Source organism: Dermacentor silvarum, chromosome 1 (assembly GCF_013339745.2).
Source record: "Dermacentor silvarum isolate Dsil-2018 chromosome 1, BIME_Dsil_1.4, whole genome shotgun sequence".
Taxonomy (NCBI): domain Eukaryota; kingdom Metazoa; phylum Arthropoda; class Arachnida; order Ixodida; family Ixodidae; genus Dermacentor; species Dermacentor silvarum.
In genome coordinates, this window is record NC_051154.1 from 85482212 (window position 1) to 85492998 (window position 10787).

Below are 10787 nucleotides of genomic sequence, written 5' to 3' on the forward strand. Positions count from 1 at the left end.
CTAGCGCAAGACAGGGGTAATTGGAGATCTCAGGGAGAGGCCTTCGTCCTGCAATGAACATAAATATAGGATGATGATGATGATGATGATGATGATGATGATGATGATGATGATGATGATGATGTGATGATGATGATGATGTATCGTATAGACGGTGCTGACTTAGCTAGATGTGAACAGTGAGCGACCGCTGCAATTTTATCTTTACTTCATTTTTGCCTGTCATTGCTTGCTGCGCGAACTGCGTGTAGTGAGTGTTGCATGTAATTGGTTGATTTGAAATTTCTGCGAACTATAGCGTTAGCGCGTTCCGACTTGTATTAGAATTTTATTTTAATATTATGCACTGTTAGCGTATTTGTTTGAGCCGACTTAACTTTGATATGCATTGTTTGGTTAAGCGAGAAAAAGCCAACATCACTTCTTCTATACACTCGGTTATTTTGTTTAAAAACGCGTACTTGTCTTGTAGTTCGGCACAAGAAGCCTTGCTTCGATAGGGTTGCCTGTTGCATAGTCAAATATGCGCATGCCATTATGTTAAGGTTATGGCCACTGTGACATTAACCAGATTGGTCGTTATTCGTCTCTGTTCGGAGTGCAATGGTGTGTGCGGTACTTGAACCTAACCCGCATCGAATATACCAAGTCTTCGTTTTTCGAGGAAGAGAAAGGGCGATCATTTTGGGGACAGGGTGCAGGAAGGCAGAAGAGTCGGCATGGCTCGCCTGTAGCTTTGAATTCAAGATCCCAAGCTAGATCCCGTCTCTAGGGCATTCCTCACGCATCCGCGCGGGACAACGAAAGTGATGAGGCTGAGCGCCGTTCTCTACAAATATTGTTATGCAGCAACCTACTGTCGGTGGACCCACAGGTTCCACTCTATAGCGTCGTTCAACGCGTCTTACATTACTGTCGAAATAGTTTCAAAAGAAATCGCCGTTGTCCACCTTGTGATGCACAGCGGTGACGCAGGATGCACTCAGAGCGATGCGCCATCAGTACGCCAGAGCATAGCCATGCTAGAACTGCCATATGACAAACGAGTACGGCCAATGAACGATTCATAGTCTATTATGAACTCCGTAGTCTATCACGGACCATAGAGGCAGTAGGAACACTTCCAGCTTTTCATTTAATGAATTTTCTAGATAACCGAGCATATTTTTGTGGACTCAACACGGTAGGATTAGTGCGTCTAAACAACATGTCGTTAAAGAAGCAAGTTGGGATTTCCATGCAAGTTCAAGCAAAAAAACATTGAGTGATTTAAACATGCGCTAATATAGGCTAGCAACGATCTGCTTTTACCCGTCTACGTTATTTCAGCTTTCTTTTTATCTGCCGTCTAAATAGGAGTGCATGTGAAGTACGTTATGCGTTTGTGTGGCGTTCTTCCTGGCGTCAGAATCCTCGGAGAAGACAGCTTGTTTCGAAAGCGTTACAATTTCTTTTGCAGAAAATTCTGCCCTCCGGCTTCGCTCTGTCAAGAATTCCTTCGTAGCAAGTGTTCTTTTTACTTTTAACCAAGTGTTATCAAACATTTTCTGAGAAAAGAGAGAGCCCGAACAATGAAGTGATGTCAAGTACTGCGATGATTTCTTCTCGCAGAAGCGCCGCTCTCCAAATCAGAGCCTCGCCGGTGCTAAAGGACGCGGAAGAAAGAGATGGATTCCGAATGAGAAATATTCCAGTAAAAGTATCGCGGATCTATTCCCGCGCCGCTGTCGTCCCCATTTGCTGCGATAGTTTCTTAACTAAATTACTTTATATATTTCTACTCCCTTACGTTCGCCCTTTGTGATTCGTTTCGCAGACGCAGAAACAGAAGCTGACTCTCCTGCACTTGGCTATCTGTCACGCTGGTAAGTGCTTCTTCCTTGCTACCTTTTTTTTTTTTTTTTTTTGCACTATAGCACAAAAAACGGGGCGACGTAGGATAAGAAGAGAGCTTGGGAAGAAAAGGGGGAGGAGAGAGGTGCTCTTTTATCTTCGGCACAAAGTGCTATCCAACTGTCTTATTGTTTCGTTTAGAAGTAGAACGGTCGGGTGCGTCTGACTCAGCCCTGCACGTCTTGGCGATGAAAAGAGCAAAGCCAGTGTTGGACTCTCTGGGCTCTCCTCCTATAGCTTCATATATGGCTGCTATTAAAGTATCCTATGTGTTTTTCAGATTAACCAACACCAATTCCCTGAAACGGCAGCTAGAATGTTTTTTTTTTTTCTAACGATACCAGAATCACTTCACGAAAGCGCTGGTACAACTGGCTTTTGTTGGTTAAAATAAAGGAAATTATTAGCGCAGGACACTATAGAGCTAGCTGAATCTTAATCTCTCCTTGTAATATTGTCATCACTACAAACACCTATACTACCTCGCTATAGCGCCAAGGAAAAGTGCGCCGCTAATGTAAGAAGTGTTTCAGCGGGATCGTCCAACCTACTTTAGGGAATTTGTTGTGGTTGGGGCATATTTTTTGGTGAGGTTCAGTTTCCCAGAGGGAAGGCCCGTGTTAGGAAAACAAATTTTCTTCTGTTAATAATAATGACGAAACATTCGTGAAACGCACGACGGGGGAAAATTTCGTGTTTTACGTAATAACGTCGGCATATATTATAGCAGAACGACTGCCTGTTTTATTACCAACGTTATCAATGACAAAATTTCCGTCAAATTAGTTTTTTTCGGTGTAGTCAGTTAGTTAGTTAAATAGTTAGTTAGATAGATAGTTATTCAGTTAGTTAGTTAATTAGTTAGTTAGTTAGTTGGTTAGTTAGTTAGTTAGTTAGTTAATTAGTTAATTAGTTAGTTAGTTAGTTAGTTAGTTAGTTAGTTAGTTAGTTAGTTAGTTAGTTAGTTAGTTAGTTAGTTAGTTAGTTAGTTAGTTAGTTAGTTAGTTAGTTAGTTAGTTAGTTAGTTAGTTAGTTAGGTTCACTCATGATTTTTAAAATGGTGCTGCAATGAAAGGCAACTTTTGGAGGCTCACAGAGTTCCCAAAATGAGGGCTTTTACGCATAATTCCATTAGCGCACATTACCATATACGCCAGAGACTTATGTGTGTTAGACATGCATATGGCACGCGTGAAAATAGACATGGTGATTTAAATAGCGTTCATGATTTTGCTATTTTCCACAAAGATCTTATAGCACGCAACCGCATTTCCTTGTAACGATTTGGTTGAACATGGGCCTGACATCCTTACTAAGTTGTGTGGCTGGCAGTATAATACTGTTGGTTGTTTGCGCAGCCTCCGCTTTGCACTATCCCATTGTGGGCAGTCGAGTTCGTCAGCTGCATGTCTGAAAGGAGGTGTTAATTGAAAGTGTCATCGGCTAATTAGCCTTTTTTGCTCAAGGACGAAATGAAGACGCCGCCTGAAGAAGCCAACATCTCCTTTTAAACATTTAAAGATATAAAAATGCGCATATGTGTCTATGGTGGCTTAACAGAAACAAGAAATGCAGTATGTTGTTAGCTACAATTGGATTTGCGTTAACTTTAGGCTATGATTACGACGAGCAGCGACGCATCTATGCATGGGAGGGCACTGCACAAAGTCCGTCTATCTCTTTTTGCTACTGACCGACACCCACACAGGTTTGCTGTTTCTGCGGCATTTGTGTTCGTAATAACTGCGGCACTTTACGTAATAGTTCAGCGGAAACCCGCTAGGTGGAGAGAAGTAATTAAAGGGAAAATGAGACATCCACCCAAATGTAGCAAGATGTCTCATTTTCCCTTTAACTGCGGCACTTGTGCGGGATTGACCCCAACACGAACCGACCGACACGTACGGTGCCATGCGAAGGACAGTTTAGCAAACGTTGCTTCAGATCGGCGTCTGTCTGCCACAATCGATACGGTAACCTGGTAATTTATTCGTCTTTCTGGGGTTTTACGTGCCAGAACCAGTTTTGATTATGAGGTACGCTGTAGTGGAGGGCTCCGGATTAATTTTGACCACTTGAAGTTCTTTAACGTGCACTACAACGCAAGCACACGGGCTTGCGTTGTAGTGCACGTTAAAGAACACATGGCCGACGCGGGTCGCACAGCGGCAAATCTTTGAGAAATCCTTAATATCTACCTGAGAGCCTACTGACTTTGAAAATGGGGCCTATTGATAACTAATCTACTGAAAACGCATATCCAAGTGATGATACGTATAAGCTTTTGCATAGAATGAAGCGATTTTGCATCAAATTCGGCAGCTGAGTTATTGCACACGCAGATTTGTTGACGGACACGAAAAATGCATAGTATCCTAGCCACACACAGCTTCGCTGTAAAAAAAAACTAGTCCAAGGCAACGTAAATCCACCACTGGCGACAACAGTTGTGGCGTATTGCATGTGATGCCCCTGCGTGGGAAATGTGTCAGAACTGCCCGCGCAGTATAATATACAAGTTCTGCTGTTCATGAGGCCACTGCAATGCATATTTGCTTCTCTATGAGAAGAGCAAATGTTCCACGATTCTTAAACTTAGAGCAGTAACTGGAACTTTTACTGTAGGTTGAATAAAACTAGTTAGTTTCATTTCCCTAACACTATTTTTTTGTGTTTGTTTTCTCTGTGCCGTCGTTTGTTCGCGCTGTGTTAGCGAAATTAACTTTTACTGAAAATGGATTTTTCTCTTTCTTCTTAAAGTCAAAGATTTTCTTTCTTCGAATTGAATATTGATGTTTCTGAATTTTTCACACAGCCTTGTCATTGTTTGACCATTACAGAGTTACATTGAAAGACACCCAGTAGATACCTCCAGGAATTAACTATAAAGCAAAATTCATAAGTGTTGATTAGATTTATTTTGTTGTATTCTTTTGACGAAACACCAGATTACAAGGTTTGCCTAGCTACTGTTCCATCTGAAGCAATATGTGCAGCGCTAAAGAATAGGCGTCCCAAGCTGTCAGCGTACGGTGTAGTACTTGTCGCCGCGTCCTTCTCTCTTGGAGCTATATACGCATCGCAGGATCTTTTCTTGACCACGGCCAGCACTTACTACATAAATTTTTACTGTGACCAGCAGTTATGAGCGAGGAAACGGGGCAGATCGTGTTCATTCGTCAGGCTTTGGTTCTAGCATGACATCGAAGAAAAATTATTCGAGCAGGTACACCTCCACGAGGTCGAAACAATGATCTTGCTGATTTCAAGCCGTCATTCTAGCCACTACGTCATGGCTGCTTTTATTTTATTTTTTTATTGCTGGAAAGTATATGTAATAACACAAAACTACACAGGATAAATAACACACATACAATATACTATACAACCCCACTTACATTCGTTTACCGAAGTGTGTATGTCTTTTATATTCTTTCTACTTTCTTCTGTGGGTATAACTTTGCAAATGTGAGCACTATTTTAGTGCCACCAGTTCATATCACTTTTTTGAGCTTTTTTTTCTTGCTCTGCGAAAAGGAGTAGCCGGCGCCAATAATGGTGCCAACATCTCTTTTCAGTTCATGTTCATAAAAAAAGGATAAATAACAATGAAGGTACACCACACTAACCATCCAGATTAGTGCTTGAGCTAGTGCACGTCCTCTACACACAAGCAATCATGTAATACTTGCACTGGGCTCTGACAAGTGCCGACGGTTTTCGCAGAGTTCATCTCGCGCGCCGTGCCACAGCGTTGAACGAGGCATGCTTGGTGCACATTCACCGCGCCACGTCGTGCTCTTCCTTCTCTCTATGAACCGGTGCTCCATTGTGCTGCACGTGCTGTCTGCAAGGTTCGCGGGTTTGCGAAACAAATTCTAAATAATAAAATGCAGCGCTAGTGCTACTACTGCCGGAGACAAGCTACATGCTTCTTCAGCTTGCAGGAGATCTTCTTCGTATTGTGAAGGACTCGGGTACTGTTCAAAGATTTCCAATTTTCCAGGTGGCACTGAAGGTCATGCTAAGTTTTCATCAAGTATACCAGAGAAGGGTCGCCTCATAATTACGTGGTGGTCAAGGTATCGAGGAGTTTGGGACCCACAAGTGCTGTTCCCAATCATTGAGTTGAAGGAATGAAAAAGCCATTTGAGCCTGTGGAGTTCTTTTTTCCGCGATTATAATTTATGAACCATTAGTATTCCATAGGCTGTCAACAACCTAGGCGTCCGCCCCGATGCTCGTCATCATGCGATGCTCGAGAGGCAATCAAAAGCTGCCACAAAAAAAAAGAACCCGCTGCTCTGAAGATTGGCGCGTCGGCGTCGCCGTTCGACCACGTGGCGTCGTCGCCCTGAAAGCCGTTTTCCACCGTTCGCTACGCATGCATGCATGCATGCAGTCACCGGCGAGCGCGTTGAACGACCGGCGGCCGCGCGCTCGGCTGCTTTCCGTGCTACGCACGCCGGCCGGCCGCTCATCAATATGCATCCTGCCGAGAGAGGCAGCCTGTTTGCGACAATTATGCACGTCGTGTACGCGGCTACTGCATGCAATGCTCCTCATCAGCGCCGAGCTGTCGCTCCGGAACCGCTCGTTGATCGCGCGTATGTGACGCGCCGCCCAAGCCGATCCGCGCCACAAGACCGACCACGATCGGTAGGCGACAGATGCCTTGTGCCGTCGGCGGGTGACGTTGTGCTTAGCCGAGCATCAGTCTCGTTCGTGGTCGGTTTCCTCCCGGTGTTTATCATCTATATACGCAGCCTTTGTGTACGACCAACGAGCCCGCAAGGGAGCGACGCATGTCGTCCAAATGTTAAATTTATTAGCCGCGCCTAGGAAGTTAGTTGCTTCCTCGCAGAACTTGTCTTTTGTAGGTACGGAGCTGCGAGAAGCAAAAACATTTTACAGTATATAGGCGGTGGTCGAGGGATTCCAGTTCACTCTCGTTCTATGCTAAGGTGAGCTTGGTTTTTCTATCGACTGTACGTGCGCTCTCATTAGAGCACGTTTATGTACATTTCACGCGAAATCAACTATACTGGTTACATACGCAATCAGATAACTATATGACCTCGTGACGCCACTGTAAGGGTGATGGAAGACAATGCTGGTAAGTTGACGCGCTGCAAAATAAATTCCAAGGAAGCGTGATCGGGCCATGCAAATCAAATGACCGCGAAACAATTTTGTAGGTTAACTCCAAGACACCACATCGCTTCAATCACGGCAGACATTCCGTGGTATACCACCGCACGAACGCGTGCATCGCCTTCCACATGAATTAGTTTTCTGCGAAAGGCCAACTTGCACCTCACGTATGCTCTCATAAAAAAGGCTCGTTGAAAACCATTGTTGCCGCTCTGCAGTGTACGGCTACACTGCGCGCACGGGCGGCCGCAGCATAACCGCATGGCCACCTAGAGAGTGCAACGTTGACCGCGACGTCAGTGGCCGTGGCGTCCTATAAAGATGCCCGACCCCTCACACTATCCCTCACAAAATCCCATCAATTTAAATGTAAAAGACATCCTTGCTCATCAGCGCGGAGTCCGCAGAAAATACCCGCCGCCTCACCCACAACTTAGCGGGGAAGAGGCCGCCGATTGGCGCAAAATACAGACCGGGGTATTCCCCCATCTAAAACTGCTAAATGCCATGTATCCCACCCGCTATAGGGCCACGTGCCCTTGGTGCGGTGGCATACCTACACTAATACATGTGACCTGGGAGTGTACTAAGCACCCTCATAATAATATCTCAATGGAGCAGTGGGAGGCACAGCTTGCCCGTTCCGACTCAATTGGCAGGACAAAAGTCCTTAATTAGCCAGGTCAGGCAGGCGGCAGAGGCCAGTGGGGCCCTGGACTGGGGGGCTCCGACCACCGCTATACTTAAAATATTTTCCAGCCAAATAAAGTTTCTATATATATATATATATATATATATATATATATATATATATATATATATAAAGATGCGATCTGCTGAAGAAAAAAAAACGCATATGAGGAAAACCCGTTTCTGAAAGATTAGCCAGCTGCCCCGCCGTGGATAATTTAGCAGTCTAGCAGATTATATACTTGCGAAGTCATTGTATGGGTCAAGCATCCGCTGCTGGAGTACATAGCTAGCTTTCCGGTTACTTAACTCACACAACGGTGAAGGCCACCAAGATTTCTCGCGTCTACTGTGAAATTGGTGCTGTGTCTTGTGCGCATTTCGGCAACTCCTTTATTTATTCCCAGTGCAGGTTTTATTCGTGTATTTTTATTTATTTTTTCAATGTTTTCGCATAGTGATTTTTTACATAAAGTAGAAAGCTGAAATAAAGCGATAGGGTGTTTGTTTGTTTCTTTGTTTGCTTCTTTCTTTCTTTCTTTCTTTCTTTCATTTTTTAACCTGCTCGTGAATTATCGAAGGTTCACCTTGGTTTCTATAGGCAACCGGTTAATTTTCATTCGTGTACATACATACATACATACATACATACATACATACATACATACATACATACATACATACATACATACATACATACATACATACACACACACACACACACACACACACACACACACACACACACACACACACACACACACACACGCACGCACACGCACACGCACACACACACACACGCACGCACGCACGCACGCACGCACGCACACACACACACACACACACACACACACATTTTGTTCCGTGAAAATAAAAAGCAGTATTCTGTCTCGCAACACGACGGTGATAACGAAGTAAGAAGGAACGCGCTTGCGACAGTTTGAGATTCAGCTTATAATGTACGAATTTAGACAGAACCGGAAAACCGGAGAATCACGTGCCGGTGCAGTGGTCGAACTGACTCTCGGCACCGTGAAAAAAAAGCAGGCTGTGCTGGCGTGAAACCAGCCAGACGACAACAAGCAAGCAGTTTAATCGCTGTTCGTCGAAGGTGCTCGGCCGCGGCCCGGATTGTGCGACAGGCTGACCTTGTGATACTATGCATGCACCATGTGACACTGTATGTCTCTCCGTATGACATTTACACCATGTATGACTCTTAGGCGGTTTGACAGATGGTGTATGAGAGCGCCCCAAACAGATATATAGTCTTATATATAGCTCTTGATTCTTGTGACTGTGTTATGCAGAGAGCAATTTCGGAACAACTTTTCGGTCGTTTCGGGACGCGCTGTTAATTACGATGAGCTCGGAGCCGATTCATTTAAGTTTGTAATACCCTGGTACATTCCAGTTGACGCCGTTTTTCTTCGCAGATCGTTTTTCACTGCGCAAAAAGGCCTCCAAATAGGCTGCTATTTCCCTAATTCCTGGTCACACGTACGTTCAAGTAACCTTTAACGGAGCGCTACAATCGCGAGCCTGTCAAGAATCGTCTTTTCGGTATGAATGTTTCTCATTGCCTACGTTATTCCAGAGCAGCGGGCTCACTCCCAAACTCGCTATTGAAAGAGCGCGATGCGGATAGGAACATATGAAAAAGTTCAAGACAGCGTAGTTCAGAGTTGCCCATTAAAGAAAAAAGGATGGATGTTGTTCCGGTGAATTGATGTGAACAGGGCTGCCATGAGAAAACCAAAGGAACTTGGAGGTAGTTGCAGCGCGTTTTCAAGCTGCGTAATCATTTTGTTCTCTGCTCTCCTTCTGCATTGCTTTTCGCTGGCAAGAAAGGTGAGGTCATCAGTTACTGTGTACACGTTTATCTTTTTTCTTCTTTTTTTTTTCAGCGTCTTACTTCTAGTGGCATGGATGTTTGCGGCCCGTTCGCTGTCTTGCCCGATGCCGCGGGCGGCGCCCGCATCTGTGACCACCGTGACCGCCCCATCGATAACCCGGCCGCGCTCTGCCCCTTCGTTCTGTGTTTCTAGCGCCCACTGCCCGCACAGGTGTCAAAGCCAACTGTTCAGAGAAAGTGGCGGCGTCCGTTTTCCTTTCGGTGCAAGGAAGGCAGGAAAAAAAAGAAGGAACTCTCGCAAGAAGCTGACTGTGTTCTGCGTCGGACGGTGCTGCGACACGTGGACTCCGCGAGCCGCTGCAGGGCTCCGCTCTCAGCGCATTGGTCGCCGATGTGGTTGAATCGCTCTTCAGCCGCGACTCAGCTCAATGTATGGTTTATGAAGCCTGTTAAAAGAGAATCAAATATAAGAATAATATATATACACGCGTACAGAAATAAAATATATATGTATATACATATATATCATATCTACATCTACAAGCGTCAGTTACCCGCACTCTCTTTGCCCTTCGCCCGTGCGCACGAGGCACAACCCTCCTTGTACAAAGGCCGATGTCGTTGATGTACGTTTGTTGGATCGTTGGATCACCCAGCCCCTCTTTCACGGTCTAAACGGCCGCTTTCAGACGGTGTATAGGTATATCTACGTGTGTGTGTGCATGTTAGTTCGTGGATATCTTTTGTTCTCTTGTTGAGAAACGTAAGCTGTAAGAGTGATATTTGCGTAATGTGCATACAAAGGTACGGCGCCATTAATTTTGTTAATGTTTTGAGAAAAAAAAACATAATTACTGTTTTGTGGGAACGTGCCTTACGCCTTTGTTTTGCTGTTTAACCAGTGTATCTCCTTGCTGTGTAAATATTTAACAAAAAGTGTGTTGATATCAATAAAGTATACTTTTCGCACCGTGCGTCGTCCTTTGTCCACGCCCTGCTGAGCGTCTTCAGTAGAAGCTCGGCGGGGCCTTCGAGCGCGTGACGGTGACTCGTCGGTTGCGCCACAGTGTTGTACCGCAGTGGCTCTGCTTAAAGGACAACTACGGTGTTTTTTAACCCTATTAGGATATTGTCATTTTCAAATGGCATTGACAGTCATGTCACAAGTAGGGGTAGTCCAATTCGCTTAGAAACT

The 10787-nt window shown here is 44.8% G+C and overlaps 1 protein-coding gene across 1 annotated transcript in view; it reads left to right on the plus strand.

Annotated features, from left to right (window-relative positions):
- Positions 1 to 10555, plus strand: part of LOC119449468 (hemicentin-2-like) — a 549353-nt gene extending 538798 nt beyond the window's left edge. The window contains exons 16-17 of the mRNA XM_037712679.2: positions 1817 to 1865; positions 9645 to 10555. The gene's annotated coding sequence lies outside the window, so the exon portion shown is untranslated. The remainder of the gene's footprint in view (positions 1 to 1816; positions 1866 to 9644) is intronic.
- The last annotated feature ends 232 nt before the right edge of the window (positions 10556 to 10787 follow it).